Raw genomic sequence first — 24,478 nt, forward strand, 5'->3', positions numbered from 1 at the left:
TTAATTCATTTTACAGATATTTATTAAACAGTCTTTCTGCATCAGGCACTTACTATTAGTATGATGGCCAACTGTAAGTACCTCCTTTAAAAGAAACAGAGTCCGATCCAGCTGGTTGTCTAGGGAAAGCTGACAGATTGATTACATCTACAAGATTTGAAAACCACCAAGCGTCTCCATGTGTTCCAACAGCTTTACTTCTAATGCTTCTTATTCAGAAAAATGGTAAAACTATCAACACAAGTGCACAGACTTGAAACCTAGGACTCATGTTGACATTCCCTTCATGATCCTTTCAAGTCATCGACATTTGCCACATTTTTCCACTTCTTTATCAACCTTGTAGAAAGTTCCATTAATTCTAGCTAGGAAAACCAAATGGATTTTCTCAAAAAGCTGAACACACAGCCATTGGGAGATCTTTTAAAAGTAAATTTCTCTTGCTATTATCTAACTGAAATACTAATCACAACAAAACAAAATAAGCAGAAAAAAATCTAGAATGTGTCAATGTGTACAATGGTAATCATAAATTGAAACATCTAGTTTTCTCATAATGATATCTATCTTATTCTGCTCAAGGTGTAGACCACACACTACTCCTGGTCCTTAAAATATTCATTAATGGTCCAAACTAGACAGGTATACAGAAGTCAACAATAATAGTTTAGAAATTGTACAGCAATTTGATATTGTTGTGATTATTTCTCTTATTTTACAAAAGTATCTTGCTGGAGAGATTGAAAAAGATTAAGAAAGAACAGTATTTCACCAAATATATTTTAAGAAGCATAATCTAGTTTATAAAACTACCAAAATTTTATCAGACTATAGCAAAAATTGCCAGTTTAATATGTTTTACAAGCTTGAATTCAATAAATATTTATATTGACGTATATTCTCATATTATATGTAGAAATATTAACAGCCTTGAGTGTTCTAGTTTTGGAAATAGTCAGGGAAACACTTCATAACCACCAATCCAGTAAGAATTCCAAAGTATATTGGAGATAGGCTTATATAATCTTACATGTCTTCCAGTTTTACCATTGTATGTACCAAACGATAATATCTAAGCAGTATTTTCATTTATTTTTCTTACATTTCTTTCCAAGTAATAAAATTTGCTTCAATTTGTGTACGTAACAACTGCATATTTAAGCTTTGATGGTAGCATACACATTGGGTTTGTTTGCCAATAAGAGCATATGTGGTTTATCAACATTTCTGTGAGTTCTTATTATGATGAACCAATTGTTTTCACCTTTCTAATGAGAAAACTCACAGGTGAATTTGTTAGGTTAGCTTGATTTGTAACATAGACATCTGTTAACCAGGAACAAAAATCTGTCTGGGTCAGGAACCCAATTATTTTCACACTTTCTTCTTCAGAACTGCCAAACAATGAACATTTTTGACTTCTAATAAGAAAATAGACATTTAACCAATGTTTATTTAGTTTGTAATAAGTTTCACCTTTGCCTTGTTTTCCAGCTTATATCTTCCCATTTCATTCTACTAATTTGAATTGCCATTGTTGCTTCGAACTTGAATGCATTTACTCTTTCTTACCGTTGGAAAATGAATCCAGCTAGTTCTGGCACTGTGTACTAGGAGCGGTAATGTAATACATAATCAGGGTATTGCTTTTTATTGCCCCAAAGGGATTTATTTCCCTATTAAAAATTAAAGGTAGCAATATGATTTGTTTCCTTTTAAGTAAAAATATTTGTATCTCAGATCTCAGTCACACTGAGTAAATATGGCCATTATTTATTATAAATCAGTTCCCATATATTAATTGAAATAAGAGCGGAGGTTAAGAAGTCTAAATTCATGTCACACGTTCTGAGGAGAGTCAAGTTTTAGATGCAAAGTGAAGATTTTTGATATGGACTTATACTGTGTATCTGTGAATTAGTCAAGAAACTTTCATGGCATTCCTTGCAGGCACAGTACTGTGGAAGGCACAGTGGAGGATATAAAGTTACTAAAGGTGTTACCAGCCATTCAATTTTTAAAATGAGAAATATTTTTATTCAAATGAAAATGGATTTTGCAGGAAGTCTCCTAAGTCCATGCATAGAAAATGTATGGTATCAGACTTGGTAAAAGAGAGAAATGAAGGTGGGAATGGTTAAGTAACTTTTTGCAGCAGATAAAACTTTGAAGAAAGAGTAAAATTTATAAAGAATTTTTAATCAAATGAAACATTTGTTATGACTGTTAAAAAAAAGGAATGTCTAACTTCTAATGGGATAATATCAAGTATCCTTGAAGATATAGATACACATATAGATGCCTGAAGATTTTTTCATTCAACCCCCTACCTTTCCTGTATAGACTCTGCATTCCTTAAGTGAAACACAACATAGACAAGTAAAAATATGACAATAAAAAGTACCAAATTTTGCTTCGAAAATTATCCAACTTAACTTCAAATTTTGATGGTACAATTTGTCCAAATAATAACATACCCTTTCATTTATTGAATGTTTGCTAGAAGCTTGCAGCAGTGGCTTATTTGATCCACCCTAAATCTTGAGGTTTGATGTTGTTATATATATTTTGGACTTCCCTTCTTATCATTTATTTTATGTAGGTGGGAAGATTATCAGATTTTTTTTCACATGTATGCTATGAAAAGTGGGCATTGAGAGTAGATTTTTAAATGGTTTCCAAATACTAAGTATTTTTAAAAACAGCTTTATTAAGATATAATTGACATATCATACAGTCTGCCCATTTAAAGGATATAATTCAATGATAGCAACCCAGCATAATCTAATTTTCAAACATTTTCATTGCCCCTAAAGAAATCCTGTACCCTCTAGCAGTTGCTTTCCCTTTGTGGTCGACCCTTCTAGGCCTTAGCAATCACCAGTCTCCTTTCTATGTACATAGACTTTTATGTTATGAACATTTTGTATGAGTGAAATAATATAATGCATGCTCTTTTATGACTGACTTGTTTTGCTTAGAATGATATGTTCAAGGTTCATCCATGTCATAGCATGTGTCAGCACTTCACTCCTTGTTATGACTGAATATCTTATGATGTATCCAAGATGTTTATCCTTTCATCAGTTCATGAACATCTGGATTGTTTCCACTTTTTGGCTGTTATGAATAATGCTGTGGGTTAACCTTGAGGACATTATACTAATTGAAAGAAGACAGTCACAGAAAGACAAATACTGCATGAGTTCATGTACATGAAGTACTATAACAGCCAAACTCATAAAGTCAAAATGTGGAACAGTGGTTGTCAGGGAGTGGAGGAGAGGAAGGAATGGGGAGTTAATAATAAACGGGTATGAAGTTTCAGTTAAGCAAGATGAATACGCTCTAAAGAGCTGCTGTATAATATGGTACTTACAGTCATCAGTAATGTATTATATTGGGCGCGTATATATTTAGGATAGTTAGCTCTTCCTGTTGAATTGATCCCTTTACCATTATGTAATGGCCTTCTTTGTCTCTTTTGATCTTTGATGGTTTAAAGTCTGTTTTATCAGAGACTAGTAATGATCATTACTGCTTAGTTCTTTTTTTTTTTTTTTTGACACAATATGCTAAAATCGTGACAGAGTCAATATAAATGGTACTGTAGGGTTGAGGGAAATTTTTAAAGAAAAGGTTAACAGGAAAATCCTTGAATGAACCCAGAAAAATTTTCTTTTCTATATTCTTGCCTCTGAGAATCTATTTCTTTAATGAGAAATAATGGTGTCGGGAGCCCACTTAGCGCAGCCGACAGCGCGTCGGTCTCATAATCTTAAATAATGGTGAAAACAGGTAATTTTTTAAATAATTAAATAACATGGAAAACAGAGTCTAGAGAATCCACTAATGTATATCATTAAATATTAGCCCAGAGGTTAGACATTTATTTTTCATCTAGAATAATGTCGTATAACTTTTATAAGTGAAAATATTATTCAAGGACTTAGTATGTATTGAGTTATGAATAGGATTGTTAGAACTTGTCATTTGAAGTGAGCAGAAGAGTACTACTTTTTAAAATCTTTCTCACAAAAAATAATATCCAGATGAATATGAGCTCACAGTGTCTACTTACATTAGTAAAATCCATTAAAAAGTCCCTAAATTTTTCATGTTTTTTGTGTTAGATTTTTAAATTATGAGCATGTAAAAATATTTCTGTTTCAAATCTTTCCAAGAGTAAGACCAGATAATACAATTAAAATTTTCCAAATGTGAGGGAGGTATTGAAACTTGTACATTAATGTAATATACAAAAAGAATATCAGAGCTAAGGAAAGGGTCTGATAATAATGGTCTGATGAGACAAGTGTAATGAAATTGGTCAACCCTCCTAAAGTATAGTGCTGGCTCTTTCACTAAAAGGTACTGTTATTTGCTCTAAAAATCACAAAATTGTATTTTAATTAACTTAAAAATTGTCTTATTTGTCATGGTCTTAGTTATCGTCTGGATTCCTTCTAACTCTAAATTTTTGTAATGTAATGTCATATAGTTCATGTATAAATACTAAGACTAAGTATAATATTTAATATGCCTAACACATCTATATATGTTGTACAACATGTAGTTTAGTAATTAAAGAATTTAGCCACGTAATTTTGCTTTGGGTTCTATTTATGAGTTGTTCTGCATGAGATGCATTGTGGTTAAAGGAAAGGTAACATGCACGGATTTGATTATGCCTCATCTGTCAGTTATCAAATGCCTGCATTGGCAACGCCAACATTTTTGAATGACTCCAGGGCACATGTTGCAACAAAACTGAAGTCCTGTGTTCCCAATTTGCATCTGATATACCAGTCAGGAACCTAATTACGAGCACCACACATGGTTTGTGCTTTCATGCTGTAAGTATTCCAATCATCAGGCTAATGAAGGTGAGTAAGTACATAAAGAGGAAGATGCATTTAATTGTTCATCTTTGAAAATCACTTTATAAGATTTTGGCAGCAGATTTGCCTACTGCTTCATTTTTTGGGTAATGTTTAACATTTTTACATTTTTATAAATGTAAAAATAAAATGTATTTTACATTTTCTTTCTATTTATTGATATGATGAGGCCAAGAAGTACTCTGAGAGGCTAAAAGAATCCAAATTTGGATTCAAATTTTGCTACAGAAAATGGGAGGTGGGAAAAATGCGTAGACAAGTAATTGGAGAAGTGAGAATTTACTCCCTGTGTATTAATATAACGCATGATCTGTCAGAGATTCGTCTTGTAGTTTTGCAGACGAGCCAAAAATTCTTTTTGAATTCTCATACATTCCTCAACTTTGCATTCTGCTTGGTTTTTCTCCCTGCAAATAATTCAATAATTTTAATATTTAATATTAAGTTTTCAGAATGGTTTCATTGGCATTCCAGTCACTCATGGGCAAGGTATTAGGGTGAATCTTTCATTCTCCAAAGTGCACTGCATGCAATTGCTGCTGTTAGAAATTTAGTTCCTTTGAAAGCTATCACTTGGTGTAGCAATAATATTTTAGAAATACAGTCTGTTAATTGTGGTCTTCTTTCCTGCCAGGCAAACATGGCTCCAAGAGTATTATTTATCAGGGGCATGACCCCAACTCAATTAATAGAATTGTGGTTCTTGCCTTTTTTAGAAACTATAATAATATTGCCTTTAATGTTTATAGTATTAATCTTACTTTGTAATATTTGGTATATAACAAAGTTACAGAAAAATAAACTATATCTGGGGCCTGATAAACTTAATTCAAGTCTGTTCCCCACTACTTAAAAACTGTGTAACTTTTGGTAAGGTATTTGGGTTCTCAGAATGGGTTCTCTTGATAACCTGTTTATCAAGTGAGATTAAAATGACCTTTGATAATCTTTTATGACTATAAACTAGATCACAACAGATAATGAGTGTGCAAATCTACTCACACCTATAATGTATATTACAAATTTAATTTCACTTCCAGTTAATACATACGAAGTTTATAGAACGTGTAATAATAGTTATAATTAAATCCATAGTTCCCACTCTAAAGTAATGTGTTCATTAGAATTCATTGATCATATTATATAATCTTGATAATTTTATAGATGCCTTAGAGGATTTAATATAAAACACCCATATTTGTGCATGTGTGTGAGTGTATGTGTGCACACAACACACACATGCTCTGCAACTGCCATGAAGAAGTTTACAATCCAGCTGCAAGTGAAAAATCAACATTCACATAAGATCTGTACAGAATCCCACATATTTAAATGTTAACTTGTGTAGTGCACCTAGATCATATGCAGTATGAAATTTCAAGGTAGAGGAAAGTGCTATGGGTAGTAGTGTCTCAGGTAATTTTATAGAAATGTTTGAGTAATAGAGTAGTTTAGGTTTGTAATTCAACCTGCGCCTTTCTATACATACCTCCCACCAACGTCTTCCTTGTTTTCTGATCTCCAAACTCTGGAATCTGAAGGTTACTCTTGCCTGGGGCACCTTGTCTCTGCCTCAACCACTCTTTCTCAAGAGAGTCACATTACTCAGTTCCTCACATTATGCAGATCTCTGTTCCTATGACTGTTGTGTACAGGACCTTTCTAGAACACCTTAAATAAAATATCTGCTCCGCCCTGACCCAGCCCACTCTCTGGTTTTTACCCTACCTTTTCCACTGTCTTAGCACTGATCACTCAGTATGTGCTACATACTCCAGGCATTTGAGGTAGTGCTATGACCCGCAGATCAAGTTACTGAGACACAGAATAATTAAGTGAATTCTCAAGGTGACATATTTCACATCAGAGCCAAAATTTGAGCCCCTTCAGACAGATTCCATATTTTTATAATTTATCCAGCTTTTCTAGCTGATGTTAATGGACACAGGTCTTGCTGGACATACTCTCATCCACAGACAGACATTTCTAATTTCCCATTACATTCGTGTAAGTGAAATAGCTTCTGAGTTAACTATTCTAATTCTTTAAAACGAATGTTTGGGAAGAATACCTCCAAATTTTATCTCACATTTCAACTTTTATGTGCCTCCCTGTATCGAATTGCTCAAACCTGTCACTTCAGAAGAAAAATGTGACACTTGAAAGAAGGAACTGTGGAACCAGCAACGAGGGTGAAAAGTTTTGCTGTTCAGTTTAGGGAAGTCATCTTGGGAAATTCATTTTCTTTCTGGGCCTAAATTTCATCTATGAAAGAATATCTAGTCCACTGAATTGTTGTGAGGGTATGGTAAATTGATACATTTAATTACTTAGTCTGGTTTTTCATAAACACTATACACTTACTGGCATAAAAATAAGAGTACATTGCTTTGTATTGTATATATTTGATATATGTTAGAAATTATGTTTATTTGGGGATAATTTTAGATTTACATAAAAGTGTCAAAGATAGTAAAGAGATTCTCTGCGTATCCGTGACCCAATTTCCCTTAGTGTTAACATCTCACATAAACATGATTCTTTCACTGGAGATGACTGGTAGTCAATATCTGTGTGTCATCTCTCTGGTTTCTTTTTTCTTTTTTTTTTAACTATACTTTAAGTTCTAGGGTTTCATCTAAGCTTTCTCCCAGTGGACCAAGTTAGGAAACACATGTATATATACTAATATCTATATGCAGCATATCTATGTTGATTTCTATATTTATCTGTATGCATATGTATATCAATCTATCCTCCTCATCTCTCCATTTCAAAATTCACATTGGTTCATACCGATATCTCTTAATCTAAATATAAGTTATAAAAGTATCTATATACTTTTGTGACTTTAATAGAAGTGAAATTAATATTTTCATGTAAAATATTATTTGCTCTAAATTTTGCTGTTTTGTATACTTGACTATGTGGTTTTTAAAATCTCCCTGCCTTACGAACAATATAAAATCTCCTTGCATTATGAACAATAGTATGAGGTATCCTAAAAGAAATAAAAATAAAATTACCAGAGGATTAAAAAATCCCCACTACTGCACATATATCCAAAGGAAATGAAATAGGTATGTCAAAGAAATATCTCCACTCCTATGTTATTGCAGTTCTATTCACAATAGTCAGTGGATGAATAAGTAAAAAGAAACGTGGTATGTATACACAATGTAATACTATTCAGTCATAAGAAAGAATAAAATCCTGTTATTTGTATGACCTGAATGAACCTAGAGAGGACATTATGTTAAGTGAAATAAACCAAGCGCAGAAGGACAAATACCACTTATAGTTAGAATCTGAAAAAGCTGATCTTACGGAAATAGGCTGGGAAGGGTGTGGGAGGGTGAGGTTATGGTGAGAGGTTGGTCAATGGTACAAAGTTACAGTTAGGTAGGAGGAATATGTTCAACTATTCTATTGCACAGTAGAGTGATTATAATTAACAATAATACATTGTATATTTGAAAAGATCTAGAAGAGAGAATATGGAATGTTCTCACCAAAAAGACAGGTGTTTGAGGTGATGGATATGCTAATTATCCTGATTTGATTATTAAATAATATACACATATATTGAAACATCACACTGTGTCCCATAAATAGCAACAAATTTGCAATTAATAACAAAATAAAATTTTAAAAATCCAAATTAAATTAAAATAATGCCTTTCTCAGTTTTTTTTTTTGAGACAGGGTCCCTCTGTCACCCAGGCTGCAGTCCAGTGGTGCAATCTTGGCTCACTACAGCCTTGAACTCCTGGGTTCAAGCAAAAAATCCTCCCACCTCAGCCTCCTAAGTAACCAGGGTTTTAAGAACATGCCACCATGACTGGATAAAGTGTTCCTTATTTATTTTATTTTTTAGTAGAGACAGGGTTTAGCTATGTTGATGAGGTTGGTCTCAAATTCCTGTCCTTAAGTGATCCTCTCACCTTGGCCTCCCAAAGTGCTAGGATTACAGGGGTGAGACACCACACATGGCCACTTTTATAATTTTTAATAGCAACATTTGTTTACAAAGTGAGTTAGAAAGTGCTATACTAAAATATATCTGCTGAATAAAAATACACTTTTACATATATATGTACACATATACATTGACTCTTGACAACATGGATGTCAATTATGTGTGTCTATTTATTTAACTTTCATTTTCGGTTCAGGGGTACATGTGCAGGTTGTTATATATATAGGTAAACTCATGTAATAGGGGTTTGCTGTACAGATTATTTCATCACTCAGGTATTAAGATTAGCATCCATTAGTTATTTTTCCTGATCCTCTCCCTCCTCCTACCCTCCATCCTCCACCCTCCAATAGACCCCACTGTGTGTTGCTTCTCTCTATGTGTCCCTGTGTTCTCATCATTTAGCCCCCACTTATAAGTGAGAACATGCAATATTTGGTTTTCTGTTCCTATGTTAGTTTGCCAAGAATGATGGCCTCCAGCTCCATCCGTGTTCCTGCAAAGGACATAATCACGTTCTTTTTTATGGCTGCATAGTATTCCATGGTGTATATGTACCACATTTTATTTATCCAGTCTACCATTGATGGACATTTAGATTGATTCCATGTCTTTGCTATTGTGAATAGTGCTGCAATGAACATATGCATGCATGTGTCTTTATGATAGAATGATTTATATTTGTTTGGGTACCTATTAAGGAATGAAATTGCTAGGTGAACGGTCGTTCTGTTTTTAGGTCTTTGAGGAATTGCCACACTGTTTTCCACAGTGGTTGAACTGATTGACACTCCCACAAACAGTATGTAAACTTTCCTTTTTCCCTACAACCTCTCTAGCAGTGGCAGGACAGAGTGCCCACACATGCGTGTGCTGGTGGGGCAAGGAAGGCAAAGCCTGCCCACACACCCAGGTGCTGGCAAAAAGATGTGGGAGGTTGCTGTAGGCCTGAGTGAAGCTACAGTGTGAGGAGGAAGTGGATGGGCTAATGTAGGGCCATGGGGACTGCACTGCTGGAGCTCTATGCTGGTCAGGCACATCTGCCAGTGTAGGAGTTACGATTCAGTCCCCCAGGGCATCTGAGACTACCCTGCAAGCAAGCAGAATCAAGTTAGGGCCCCAGGAGAGACCAGCAGACCAAGGGGTGCTCAGATCAGACCAGCCCTGTTTGATGGTCAAGACTGCTCTGCAGAGTTGAGGTCTGACAGTTCCCCTAGGGCTAAAGTCTCCTATGGGAGCAAGTCAAGGCTAGGGAGATAGGCTTCCCTGGTGGTGCTCTGCTACAGAGACTCCCACACCAAACACCTTTTGCTTTGCTTCAGTTGGTGTGCTACCACCACCACTTCTCTAAGGACCTCTCCCTGCCAACTTGAGTGTCTGTGGTGGTTGAGGGGTCTCCTCCAGCCAGGATTCCAGAGGCTAGTGTCAGGAGCCAGTCAGGAGCTCCTTGCCAGTTCCCCTCACGGGTTCTCCAGGAGTCACTGGGAAGCAAGGAAGGAGTCGGGATGTGGATAGCCCTGTGCAGGGTTCCCACCTTCCTCTGACTTCAGCCCAGCTTCTATGTCTTTCCTCCATCAGCTCTCAGTGCCTTTGTTCTGAAGTTCTGTTATAAATGCACCAGCCATCTTGATCTGTTATTGGCAGCTATTCCACCTAATATGTTGTATTTTTAATTGAGCCTCCAAGAGGGTGCCAAACCAGATATAGGAGACCCTGATTCAGTCCACTGTATAGATGAGGAATATGAGGTTGTGTGTCCATTTATATGTAGATTTTTTTCTGCCTCTGCCACCACTGAGACAGCAAGACAAACTCTCCTTTTCTTCTGCCTTCTCAGACTACTCAATGTGAAGATGATGAGGGTGAAGACCTTGATAATGGGTCACTTCCACTTGGTGAATAATAAATATATTTTCTCTTTTGATTTTCATAACATTTGAAAAACCTAGCGTACTGTATTATGGGAATACAATATATAATACAGATAACATACAAAATACGTGTTAATCAATTTTATCAGTAAAGCTTTCGGTCAACAGTAGGCTATTAGTAGTTATGTTTTTGGCGGCTCAAAATTTATATGCAAATTTTCAACTGCATGGCTGGAGGGGGTGGTCAATGCCTCTAACCTCTGCATCTTTCTGTAATAAAGAATACAAAATGTCAAATATTGGTCTGATTTTCTTTCATGGATCATGAGTATTATAAGACTCTTTCGTAAGAAGGTCATGATAAGTCATGAGCATTATAAACTTATTTTGGTGTAGCATACAAATTACTTAGAAAACTGAACCCTTTTTAGGAACCTTTTGTTACTTTACAGACATTAATAGTACTGAGAATACTGGGGCCCTAATGTCAGCGGCTCCATACAGGGAGAGATAAGACAAGAAGACCTCAGGCTCTTGCCCACCTTTCACTAAACCAAGAATATCCCTCAGAGAGCAACTTGCCATTGTCTGTTATTTAGAGATTTTGCCTGAGGGGCGAAGTAAACCATAAAACAGGTAGTTCTTAATCTTTTCCCCAAAGAACTGATTTTATTTCCAACAAATCTTGGGGAAGTTCAACCTTAATGTACTCTCAAAAATGGTGATACTTGTGGGATAAGATAAATAGGAAGAGATTCCAGATAGAGGCTAACCTGTAGGCTGGTTAGATTACAGAAGAGAAATAAGACACCATGGAGGAGCCCTCCTGATGTTGGAAAAAAATGTCAAACACTGACCTCAGAATGTTTTTTTTCAAAGGAGTCAGACTCTGAGTGGATCACTTTGTAGAGCAATTTGTGCCCCAGGACGTTTTTGAAAACAATGGAGCAATCAGCGGGCAATTACTAAAGTTTAATAGTTGGATGTGTCAGAGAAAGAGGAAGAAAGTCTTACAAAAGCCACTGTCACGCAAGGTGACTGCAAGTGTTCCCAAAGCTGAGTTTCCCTGAGGAGTAACATTAAAAGCTTAACAATTTGAGGGAAAAATAGACTTCACCAAAATAATTAGGACAGTCACTAAACACATAAACAAGCCAACAATAATAACATACATTGAGTGAAAGCAGAAGTACCCAGAGTTGCTATATTATCAAAGATAGCCTGTTTCCAACAGAAATTTTGAGGCATGCAAAAACACTGGAAAGCATGACTTACTCCCTAGAAAAAATCAAACAACAGAGACAGCCTATGAAGGTGAACAGAGGTCATATTTATCAGAAAAAGACTTTAAAATGGCTATTATAATCATGTTCTCAAAGTTGAAAAAGAAAACTATGATTAAAGAAAGTTCTGATTACAATGATTCATCAAATTGATAATATTAATAAAGAGATAAATGTTATAAAACAGAACTAAAAATAAATTTTACAGCTAAAAAGTATGACTGAAATGAATAATTTTCCAAAACAATTCAAAAAGATATTTCAACTTGTAAAGAATGAATAAAAACTCAAAGGCATTGCAATGGTGATTACGCTAAGTGAAGAATAAAGAGAAAAATGAATCAAGAAAATAAAAGAAACTGAGATAAATATCGACATGGTTGAGCGCACCATCAGAAGTGTAATGGGACTTCCAGAGAAAGAAAGGAGAATGAAAAAAACAGAAAAACATTCAAAGAAGTAATATCTGAAAATATTCCAAGTTTATTGTAAGTTATACACCTAGACACTCAACAAACTCCTAGTAGGATCTATGTAAAGACAATCACAAGCAGATTGTCTTGTCCGTTGTCTTGTACAATCTTGCAGATTGTACAGTAAAATTGTTGAAAGTCAACTACAAGGAGAAAATATTAAAAGCAGGAGAAGTGACACATTACTTACAAAGGAGCTTGCAATATACTGAATGCTTATGATTCTCAAAAGTTTGTATGTTGAAATCCTAACCCTGAGGTATTGAGTGATGGGGCCTTTGGAAGGTTGGACGTTTGGCACTGAATCTGCCAGTACCTCAATCTTAGACAATTTTTTACAATTCTTACAACCGTAAGGGTATATACCCCAGACAACGAAGCTGATTAAATATCTCATTATTGTAAGTATAATTGAGAGTATAATTCTTACAGTTGTAATAAGATACAGCTCAAATAATTTTTATAGCTGACATTAATACAGGAGTTATTATGAAATCATTTTTAGGCAGCTAGAAAGGGGAAAGTTCTCAGTAGAATTTTCCTTTAATAAAAAGCAGCCTCCAAACTATTCTCTAATAGAAAGCAGCCTGAGAAGTCAGGCATAGATATGCAAACTAGGAGCTTTTATATGTAAATGACAGCAGCTGTACCTGGAAGCCATGTACATTCAGTATGGCCTCTCCTCCCTCTTTCCCTTGTCGCCCCCCCATATGGGTGTCATGGCAGCCTCCAGGTAAAACCACGTGTACAAGTATCAAGGTCACGGCCAGGTGGAAGCCACGTTTGCATAATAAGACTAGGATGGGAGGGCCAGTCTTTTCCTGGGCTATGTGAATGGCGCACCTAGTCAAACCCATCCCCTGAGCCCTAGATAAATCAATCACTGCCTCCTCAAGCTTCCCTACAAAATGATTGCATTCACTGCAAACAGGACACCCTCTTTTGGGCAACCCGGTTTCTCAGCATGAAGAAGCTTTTTATCTCCCTTTTTCTTCTTTTTCTATTAAACTTTCCACTCCTAAACCCACTCCTCATGTGTGTCTATCTTCTGAATTTTTCTCGAACAAGACCAAGAGCCAGGGTGTATACCCCAGACAACAGAGTCATTCCAACATCTCAGTATAAACAATTCAGTTCAGAATCATATTTTCAAAGTGTTCAAAAATCAAAAACAAAAACAAAGTAAAACAACTTTTAACCAAGGATCATACATCCATCAAAGTTCACTTTTCAAAAAGAAAGGTAAAATAAAAACTTTTCAGGATAAACATCATCGAAGAGACTTTTTTTGCTAGAAGACCCACCTTAAAAGAACTGCTAAAAAAGTTCATCAGCCTAAGAGCATTTAACTTCAGTTATTTATTTGAATCTACATCAATAAGAGTAATTACATGATTATATATCAGTATGAATACATATTTTTCCCCTTGTTTCTCATAATCGATTTAAAAAACAATTGTGTATGTAATTTAAAAATTTTTAAAGCATATGCAACTGCCCTTTAAATTAGTTAAGAGAAGCAAGGAGAAAATATTATATATAAAACGTATAGTTGTGACTACAAATAGAGAAATGTTGAAGCCAGACATAGAAGGAAAAACTTCACATATTCACAGTTATTTGTAGGGGCTAAAGATAAAAATAATTGAACTCATGGATATAGACAGTAGAAGGATGGTTACTAGAGGCTGAGAAAGTACTGGGGAACAGTGGGGAAGGAGTTGGGAATGATTAATGAGTACAAAAAAGTAGTTAGAAAAAATAAATTAGACCTAGTATTTGCTAGCACAACAGGGAGACTATAGTTGAAAATTAATTGTACATTTAAAAATAACTACAAGGATATAATTGGATTATCGTAATACAAAGGACAAACGCTTCAGGTGATAGATACCTCATTTACCCTGATGTGATTATTATGCATTGTATGCCTGTATCAAAATATCTCATGCAACCCAAAATATATACACCTATTATGGACCCCCAAAAATAAAAAAATAAAAACTTAAAAACATTTAAGTGTAATATATACACTAATAACATCACAGAGGAGGTAGAACAAAGCTATATCATTACAGGTAGTTAAGTAATAATTTAATGTTGATTCTGATAAATTAGGTTAAAAAATGTAAACTATGGAGTAACTTCAAACTTTTAACTCAAAAATATAGTGAAAATATAAATAAATTAAAATGCTTAGATATCCATTTAATGAAAGATGAGTCAGGGAAAGAAGGATAGAGGAACAAAAAATGCATGAGATATATAGGTAAACAAAAAGCAAAACGACAGACAAATCCAGGTATGTCAATAATAATAACAACAAATGTGAATGGATGATACAACCTAATCAAAAGGTAGAGATTATAAGATTGCATTAAAATATCCAAGAGACACAGATGCAGATATTAATAAAATAGAAAATAAAAATTGAAATAATCAATAAAGCTAAAATTTTCTCTGAAGGGAACAACAAAATCATCAAATCAGCCAGATTAGTCAAGAAAAAGAAAAAGACTTAATTTGATAGAATCAAATTCAAAGATACAACTAGGATAAAAGTATAGAAAATAAGATATCATGAAACTAGGAATCAAAATAAGCTAGATACTGATATTGGAGAAAATAGACTTTAGAACAACAAAAATGTTACTAACTACAGGAAGGTACATTTCAGAATAATAAAATTGTCAATCTACCAGGATTATAAACATAAATTTACCTAATAAAATAAAATGAAAATAAAAGACAATAAAAAATAGAGCATAAATTAATAAAATAGAGAATAAAGAATAACAGAAAATCAACAGAGCCAAAATGTTTCTCTAAACAACAAAATTGTCAAATTGTTAGCTAGATTAATAAAATTAAAGAAAAGAGAGAGAATTCTTATTTACTAGAATCAAAAATGAGGGCAGGCACATTACTACCAACTTTACAGAAAGAAAAAAGATTATAAAAATGTGACTATGAACAACCATATAGTCACAAATTAGATAACTTAAATGAAATGGGCAGACTCCTAAAAGGGTACAAACAACTAAAACTTACTCAAAAGGAAACACAGTATGAACAGAACTATAACATGAAAAGAGTTTGAAGAATTAATTATCAAAATACCACAAATGACAGGTCAGTCCCAGAAGTTCACTACTGGATTCCACCAAACATTAAAAAAATAAATAAATACAAATTCTCCACAAACTCTTTCAAAAGATAGAGGAGGATGAACCTTTTCCAATTGTTTTTATAAGGTCAGTTTATCCTGATACCAAAATCAAACAAAGATATCACAAGAAAAGAAACATACAGACCAATATCTCTGATGAATGTTTTCTAAAATCCTCAATGAAATAAAACTAAATCAAATACAGCAGCATATAAAAATAATTAGGTACCATGACCAAATGGGATGTTCCCAGAGATGTAAGGTTAATTCAACATGTGAAATTCAACTAATGTAAAACATCATTTGTTAGAGTAGGTAGACAGCTAGATATGAACATGGGGGAAGCTCCTGAGAAAGGAAAAGCCTGGGAAGGTTCACTCCCCACTCCCTGGAGGGGCCAGTCAAAATTTGCATGTTAATAGCATCTCTAATGCTAGAGTGGGTGGATCTAAGTCAAATGTGGTTAGGAAGAAAAGGAAGTACTTAGGCAGAAAGAAACATCACAGAACACCTCTTAAGTTGCCACAATTATCATTCACTCTGCCATTAAAATGTCAGAATATCACTAGCTACATGTACAATCCTAAGAGCAACCTGGCTCCATAAGTACAGATTAGGGCAAATGAGAAAATTCCAAAGAGATATGCAGGCACAATAGGTAAAGATTTGACCACTATACAACCTTCCTGGGGTGGTGGTAATTATCAGGGCTGCTGTCAGACAGGATTTGTATTGAATCACCAGCTGTATTAGTCTGTTCTCACACTGCTGTAAAGATATACCCGAGACTGGGTAACTTATAAAGAAATGAGGTTTAATTGACTGACAGTTCTGCATGGCTGGGCAGGCATCAGGAATCTTACAATCATGGCAGAAAGGGAAGCAGGCACATCTTACATGGTGGCAGGTGAGAAAGAGCAAGCAAGAACAGGGAAAGTTGCCTTATAAAACTATTAGATCTTACAAGATCTCATTCATTATCATGAGAACAGCATGTAAAACCACTCCCATGATCCAGTCACCTTTCACCTGGTCCCTCCTTTGACACATAGGAATTATAGAGATTACAATTTGAGATGAGATTTGGGTGGGGACACAGAATCAAGCCATATTACCAGCCCAAGTATGCACATTAACCAACAGTAAGGGAGGATCCTACAAGCCTGTGGGTAGGGAGTAAGGTGGGACTTAAGGCAGGAGTGGGAACACCAGACAAAGAAAAAAGGCAGAGACTTGAGACAGAGGTGGAGATTGCACAGAATCTTCAGAGCTCTTTTCCCTGCATGATCAACCCACTCCTCTACTGGGGCATCCTTCTTTATTAAATTTTTCTTTCCTGCAATAAGCTCTTTATACTGTATTTCATTTCAATAAAGTTCTCTGCTATGTTTGTACTGACTCTTGGTCAAAATTGTTCTTCCAAGTTAGACAAGAACTCGGACATCTGCTCTTTCTGGTAACAATATCAATAGTGTAAAAATAAATCATATGATCATTTAATTAGATGCAGAAAAAGAATTTAATGAAACACAACATCCTCTCATGACATAAACAATTAGGAAAATTGAAATAGAACTTTTTCAACCTGATAAAGGATGATATGATTTGGCTGTGTCCTCACTCAAATCTCATCTTAAATTCCCACGTGTTGTGGGAGGGACCCATTTGGAGGTAATTGAATTATGGAAGTAGGTGCTTCCTGTGCTGTTCTTATGACAGTGAATAAGTCTCACAAGATCTGATGGTTTTATAAGGGGGAGTTTCCCTGTACAAGCTCTCTCTTTGCCTGCTGCCATCCATGTAAGACATGACTTTCTTTTCCTTGCCTTCAGCCATGATTGTGAGGACTCTCCATCCACGTGGAACTTAAGTCTATCAACTTTCTTTCTTTTGTAAATTGCCCAGTCTCGGGTATGTCTTTACCAGCAACGTAAAAACGGACTAATACAAAGGACATCTATAAAAAGCCCATAGCTAATAATATCAGACTTAATGGCAAAAAACTTAATGATTTTTACCCTGGTGTTCCTCCACTCATCAGAGCCATATTAGAACAACTCAAAGAAAAAATTCGCAAAATATTTGAACTGACATTCCCCCAAATAAGATATCTGAATGAGCGATAAAGCTATGTAAAGATGTCCATCATCGTTGATCAGGGAAATAAAAATTAAAACCACTATGAGATAACACTTCACACCCGCTTGGATGACTAAAATTTAAAAAGCTGGACAATAAGTATTGGTAAGGAAATGCAGCAATTGAAATCCTTAGTCAATTAAGGATTGCAGCCATTTTGTAACAGTCTGTCAGTCTCAAACAATTAAACATAGAGTTGCTACATAAGACAGCAAGTACGCTTCAAGGTAAATACCCCAAATAATTGAAAACATATGTCCTTGCAACAACTTATACATGAATGTTTTTAACAGCATTTTTCATAAAAGCTAAGTGGGGAAATCACCCGTGTCCATCAAGTGATGAATGGATAAGCAAAATATGAATATACCTGTGAGAAATACAAATTAAGTTCTAAGCCTACAACTGACTGAATGGACTCTGTTTTGACCAACGGGACCCCAAGAAAAATTGGACGCTGAGTTCACTACTATAATGAGATGGAAAGTTCACCTTATTATACCTCCTCCCATACTAACCATCATTAGACTTTCATCCCTAAGTGCTAAATAAAAACCAGCCCTTTCAGAAGACTCCACACTGATAATGTTTATGTCAATGAAAAGAGTCAAACTCGAAAATATTTGAAGATATTTATTCTGAGCCAAATATGAATGACCGTGGCCCATGACACAGCCCTCAGGTGGTCCTGAGAGCACGTGCCCAAAGTGGTTGGGGTGCAGCTTGGTTTTATACATTTTAGGGAGGCATATGACATCAATCAAATACATTTGAGAAGTACATTGGTTTGGTCCAGGGGCTTCCAGGTTATAGGTAAATTTAAACATTTTCTGGTGGGCAATTAGTTTGTCTAAAGACCTGGGATCAATAGAAAGGAAATGTTGAGGGTAAGAAAAAGATTGTGGAGACCAAGGTTCTTTTGAAGTCTCATAGTGGCTGCCCTTAGAGACAATAGATGACAAATACTTCCTGTTGAGACTTTGAAAAGGTGCTAGGCTCTCAGTTAATCTCTTCAGGATTGGGAGGGCTAGTAAGAAATACATCTAGTTATGTTAATAGAGATTCTTTACAGATGCAAATTGACCCCCCCAAAAAGATGGCTTTGCAGGACCATTTCAAAATATGGCAAAGAAACATGTTTTGGGATAAAATAGCTTGATTTTCTTCTTTGTCATGTAATGTTATGCGAGAGTCAGATTGGAAAGTAAGTCACAATATATAGGGTTAAATAAAACCAATGTGATGAGAAGTTACGGTTTGTAGGGCATGACTTCCCAGGCCTCTTAGAAAGGAATTTGGGCAAGATAAGATAAAATCATATCTTAGGCCTCAATTACTAGCTTATCTTCCCAGGAAGAAACAAAGATAAAATGAAATTGATCATTTCTTCACTCTCCCAGAGGCCTCTGGTTTTTCTAGTCTCTTTTTCTTCAAATGTTCTCCATCTCTTATGTAAAATGTAGATTTACTGGGCATTACCTAAAGTCTCAGAAGTGTGTAATCACTCATCTCACTGCTGCTCTATCCTTTTTTAAAATTTTATTTATTTTTTATTTTTATCTCAATAGATTTTTGGGGAGCAGGTGGTGTTTGCTTACATGGGTAAGTACTTTAGTGGTGATTTCTGGGATTTTGGTGCACCTGTTACTGAACCCAATGTGTACTATTTTATCCCTCACCCCCATCCCAACCTTTCTCCCAAGCCCAGAACGTTCTTCGTATCCTTCTTATGCCTTTGCATCATCATAGCTTAGCTCCCACTTATAAGTGAGAATATACTATGTTTGGTTTTCCATTCCTGAGTTACTTCACCTAGAATAATGCTCTCCAACTCCATCCAGGTCACTAAGAATGCCATTATTTCATTCCTTTTTATGGCTGAGTATTATTCCATGGTGTGTGTGTGTGTGTGTGTCTATCTATATATATATATAAAGAGAGAGAGAGAGAGAGAGCACATTTTCTTTATCCGTTCATTGATTGATGGGCATTTGGGCTGGTTCCATATTTTTGCAATTGCAAATTGTGCTGCTGTAAACATACATGTGCAAGTGTCTTCTTTCATATAATGACTTCTTGTCCTCTGGGTAGATACCCACTAGTGGGATTGCTGGATCAAATGTTAGATCTACTTGTAGCTCTTTAAGGAATCTCCACACTGTTTTCCATAGTGGCTATACTAGTTTACATTCCTACCAGCAGTGTAGAAGTGTTCCGTTTTCAACCATATCCACACCAACATCTATTATTTTTGTATTTTTAAATTATGGCCATTCTTGAAGGTGTAAGGTGGTATTGCATTGTGGTTTTGATTTGCATTTTCTTGATAATTAGTGATAATGGCATTTTTTTTTTCATTTTTTTTTTGGCCATTTCTGTATCTTCTCTTGAGAATTGTCTATTCATGTTCTTAGCTGACTTTCTGATGGGATTATTTATTTTCTCCTTGCTGATTTGTTTGAGTTCCTTGTAGATTCTGGGTATCAGTCCTTTGTCTGATGTATAGTTAATGAAGATTTTCTCCCGTTCTGTGGGTTGTCTTTTTACATTGCTGACTATTTATTTTGCTGTGCAGCAGTTTCTTAGTTTAATTAAGTCCTATCTATTTATCTTTGCTTTTGTTGCATTTGATTTTAGGTTCTTGGTCATGTAGCCTTTTCCTAAGCCAGTGTTTAGAATGGTTTTTTCGATGCTGTCTTCTATAATTTTTATGGTTTCAGATCTTAGATTTAAGTCTTTGATCCATCTTGAGTTGATTTTTGTACAAGGTGAGAGATGAAGATCCAGTTTATTTTTTTTATATGTGGCTTACCAATTATCCCAGCACCATTTGTTGAATAATGTCCTTTCCCCACTTGATGTTTTTGTTTGCTTTGTCAAAGATCAGTTTGCTGTTAAGTATTCGGCTTAATTTCCGGGTTCTCTATTCACTTCCATTGGCCTATGTGCCTTTTTTTTTTTTTTTTTTTGAGACGGAGTCTTGCTCTGTTGCCCAGGCTCAAGTGCAGTGGCATGATCATGGCTCACTGCAACCTCTGTCTCCCAGGTTCAAGCAATTCTCCCGCTTCAGTCTCCTGAGTAGCTGGGATTATAGACGGCCACCACCATGCTGGGCTAATTTTTGTATTTTTAGTAGAGACAGGGTTTCACTATGTTGATCAGGTTGGTCTCGAACTCCTGACATCGTGATCCCCCCACCTCAGCCTCCCAAAGTGCTGGGATTACAGGACTGAGCCACCGTACCCGGCCTACGTGCCTATTTTTTATACCAGTACCATCCTGTTTTGGAGACTACAGCCATATAATATAGCTTGAAGTCAGGTACTGTGATGCCTCCTGATGTGTTCTTTTTGCTTTTCTAAGGAAAATGTGTAAATATATTACTAAACCTCCTGAGAGTCTCTTTGGAAAAAAACAGCCATAGATGTGTCTGTAACTTATGTTTTTCCTGCGTATGTCCTCAGGCTGGCTCAAGAAAACTCAATGAGTTGGGAATGATGCCTGAGTCTCTCATTTTGATTGCCACATGCAATGCGATATTATTTGGTCGTGCAAAGGAATGAAGTATTGATATCTACAATAACATGGATAAACCTTCAAAATGCTATGCTAACATAAGCTAGTCAAAAAAGACCACATATTTCATTCCAGTGCAATGCTTAGAACAGGAAACTATATAGAGACAGAAAGTAGATTAGTAATTGCTAGGGAGTGGGGCATATATGTGGGGATAGGGGATAGTAGCTGAAATTCACAAGGTTTCTTTTTGCAATGAGGAAAATATTCTAACATTAACTGTGGCAGTATTTTTCCTTATCTGTGAATATACTAAAAAGATCCTTAACATTTAAATGTACATTTTATATGGATGAAAAGTATCTCAATAATGCTATTTAAAAATAAGAAGTTACCCCTAAAATGAATTTAAATACTGATATATATGATCAGATCAGGTGAATCATATTTTGCAATCCGATAGAGAAACATGGCTGTCAAGTTACAGAAAGGACTGAAGAAACTGATGTGAAGTCAGCAAAAAAGAAAATACTTAGAAAACAAGGGTTTTTAAATATGTGTTCATAATTCAGGAAAGTGATTAATGTAATGTTCCTCAATAGTAGTGACACATTTTTATTATAGAAAGCAGGAGATAGTAAAAGGGAATATGGCATGGTGGATTCTCTGAATCCCTAACCACCAGGCAGGGGATGGCTGGAAGTCTGTTTATGCGTAGGCCTTCCACAGCCTGGGGTTCAAGAAAGAAATTTTATCTTCAGGCAGAAAAAGAAGAAAAGACAAAGTCGGGGAATTTTTTTTTTTTTTTTTCCAGGGAATACTTAGTGTTGCAGTGTATTAAAATGAGAAATGAAAAGTCAGTCCTCAGGCTAAAATTGAGTTATGCTAATCAAGGGTTTTGTCAGGTGAGAAAAAACCTTAACATTTACTGAGTGCTCACTTTGCTTCCTATTGTGCTTACAGAAGAGAAAGGTCAGGCACAGCGATATCAGGTTCCAGAAACTTGGCCATCACAATTGGTAATGACGGAGGAAAGAGAGCAAGGAATTAAACAATGTGAGATCTTCTTATTATAATTACACATAAACTAATGAAGATTTATTAGAGGCTAGGGGAAGACTATTAGGGAGAGAAAGGGCTTAGTCAAAGTGGCTTGTGTATAAACCCAGTTAAAATATTAGGGATACATATATTTTTTAAGAAATCACTTTTAAGTCATCTATTTCTGGTTATTATCTCACTATTAAAGTGGTGTTTCTTAATCATTTAATTATAGCTATGTAATTTTTGAATATGTTAGTACTTAAGAACCCTATTGACAAGTGAATTGGCCTCAATATTATACAAATGTTTAAATAATTCTGAAATTAAATTTTTGAATCACATTATTGTTGGGAGGAATATATTCATATGATTGATGTATTATCTGGTAGAAAATAGAATTATTAGTTAGAGAATAAGATTTAGTACACAATTAAAAGTTGTTTCTCTTATTTTAATGCAAATAAAATAGTGCTCTAGACCTTGAATATAATGGTAACTAATGAGGTTTTTTCATTTACAGATATTTAACATAATATTTTCCACAAAGATTGAGTCAACTACTAAATGGATGCAGAAGAATGAAACATTACCGCTTTCATAATTCTTTAGCAGTGCAGGTTAGGTTCTACAAAGATCACTTTATATTCAAATAAAACCTTGACCTGATCTTCCTGATTGTTAGTGTGATTTATTTTTTCTCACTTACTTAAAGCAAGACAATTCCTCTTGAAAACAGTCAAGTAATAATTTTGTGTTAAAATTCTCACCTAATTTAGGTATTCAGAATTTTGTGAAGATGGTTAGAAAAATGAAAAGTAAAGTTTGCTCCATTTTCAATTGCTTTAATGTCCTAAAGTATCATCTATAAAAAACATATGATTATTTTCTGTGTGTTGTATAAGATAATGATACTTGTGGTCTGATACTGTAACTTTTTTTAGATGCTTTACCTTTCGGTATGTGAATGATCTTAATTGTTTAATTGGCTGGGTGACAATAAGACAATTTGATCTTAATTAGGGGTTAGAGCTTTCTTCTTATTCAGTTGTAAACATTATAATTATAAAATTGGTATAGTGGAGAAGGAAAAATAAAAACTCATTGGTATGATTTAAGGAAAGTAATTTATTCTGGGTTGCTTAAGGTTAGTGTAAAAAAAGACAGAGACATAGGATACATAGTGATGTAGATACATGAATATGTAGGGCTAAAAATATGGCTTTGGTATAATTTAAAATAGTGTATTTGAAACATATTTTCTGTTAACTAGAACAAAAAGGAAGATTAAAATATATCCCATAGCATATATGATGTAGGCTATTTTAATAAAAATATCATATCTGAAGGCAGTTATATCTCTGTCCTGTAAAATTGACGTTCCATGTTTTTACATATTTACATGGATAAGTTTAAAAATAACATAAGACTTCACTGGCGTTTGCATCCTTTTTTTTTGTACTGTCTAATATATCCACGCTAATTCTGGTTGGGGTACTGGCAATATAGTATTATTTTTCATTCTTTGTATTTTTTGGATTCTTTAGAAACTAATCACATATAAAATATTATACTTTATTAAAATCTGTTGGGTACAAACCGTGCAAGGTTTTGTATTTGTTCACTGCTATCTGCCCTATCTCCATTGACATGTGCTCCTTTACAAGTATTACATTGAGCAGCATTTTACTTAGTTCAAATGTACAAAAAAGCACAGAGTGAATCATCAGTACGTGAACACAACCATGTATCCTCCACTCAAGTTGCCTAAGGTTAGATTTCCCGGAAACAGAGATGGGCACAGCGATGTGAGTACCCAAGGTTATGGATGAAGTTCTCTTTGGGCAACTCTGCGAGCAAAAGGGTGAAGCGTGAGAGGGAGTTAAGTAAGGACATACTCTCAAGAAAAGTTTAGGCATGGCTGCGTCAACAGGAAAAGGCCCCTGGAACACCAACTGCAGCAGTGTTTTCCTCTTTGAAGCAGGGTAACTGGCCATGAATAATGTGAAAAGGCTTTTTGGTAGGATGGCTCCTTTCATTTAAAGGTAGGTTTCTGGAGAAGAGGTGAAGCTGGAAGCAATAGGAAGTCAATATTTCCAGCAACTG

This window comes from Mandrillus leucophaeus, unplaced genomic scaffold (assembly GCF_000951045.1).
Source record: "Mandrillus leucophaeus isolate KB7577 unplaced genomic scaffold, Mleu.le_1.0 Scaffold188, whole genome shotgun sequence".
NCBI classification, from domain to species: domain Eukaryota; kingdom Metazoa; phylum Chordata; class Mammalia; order Primates; family Cercopithecidae; genus Mandrillus; species Mandrillus leucophaeus.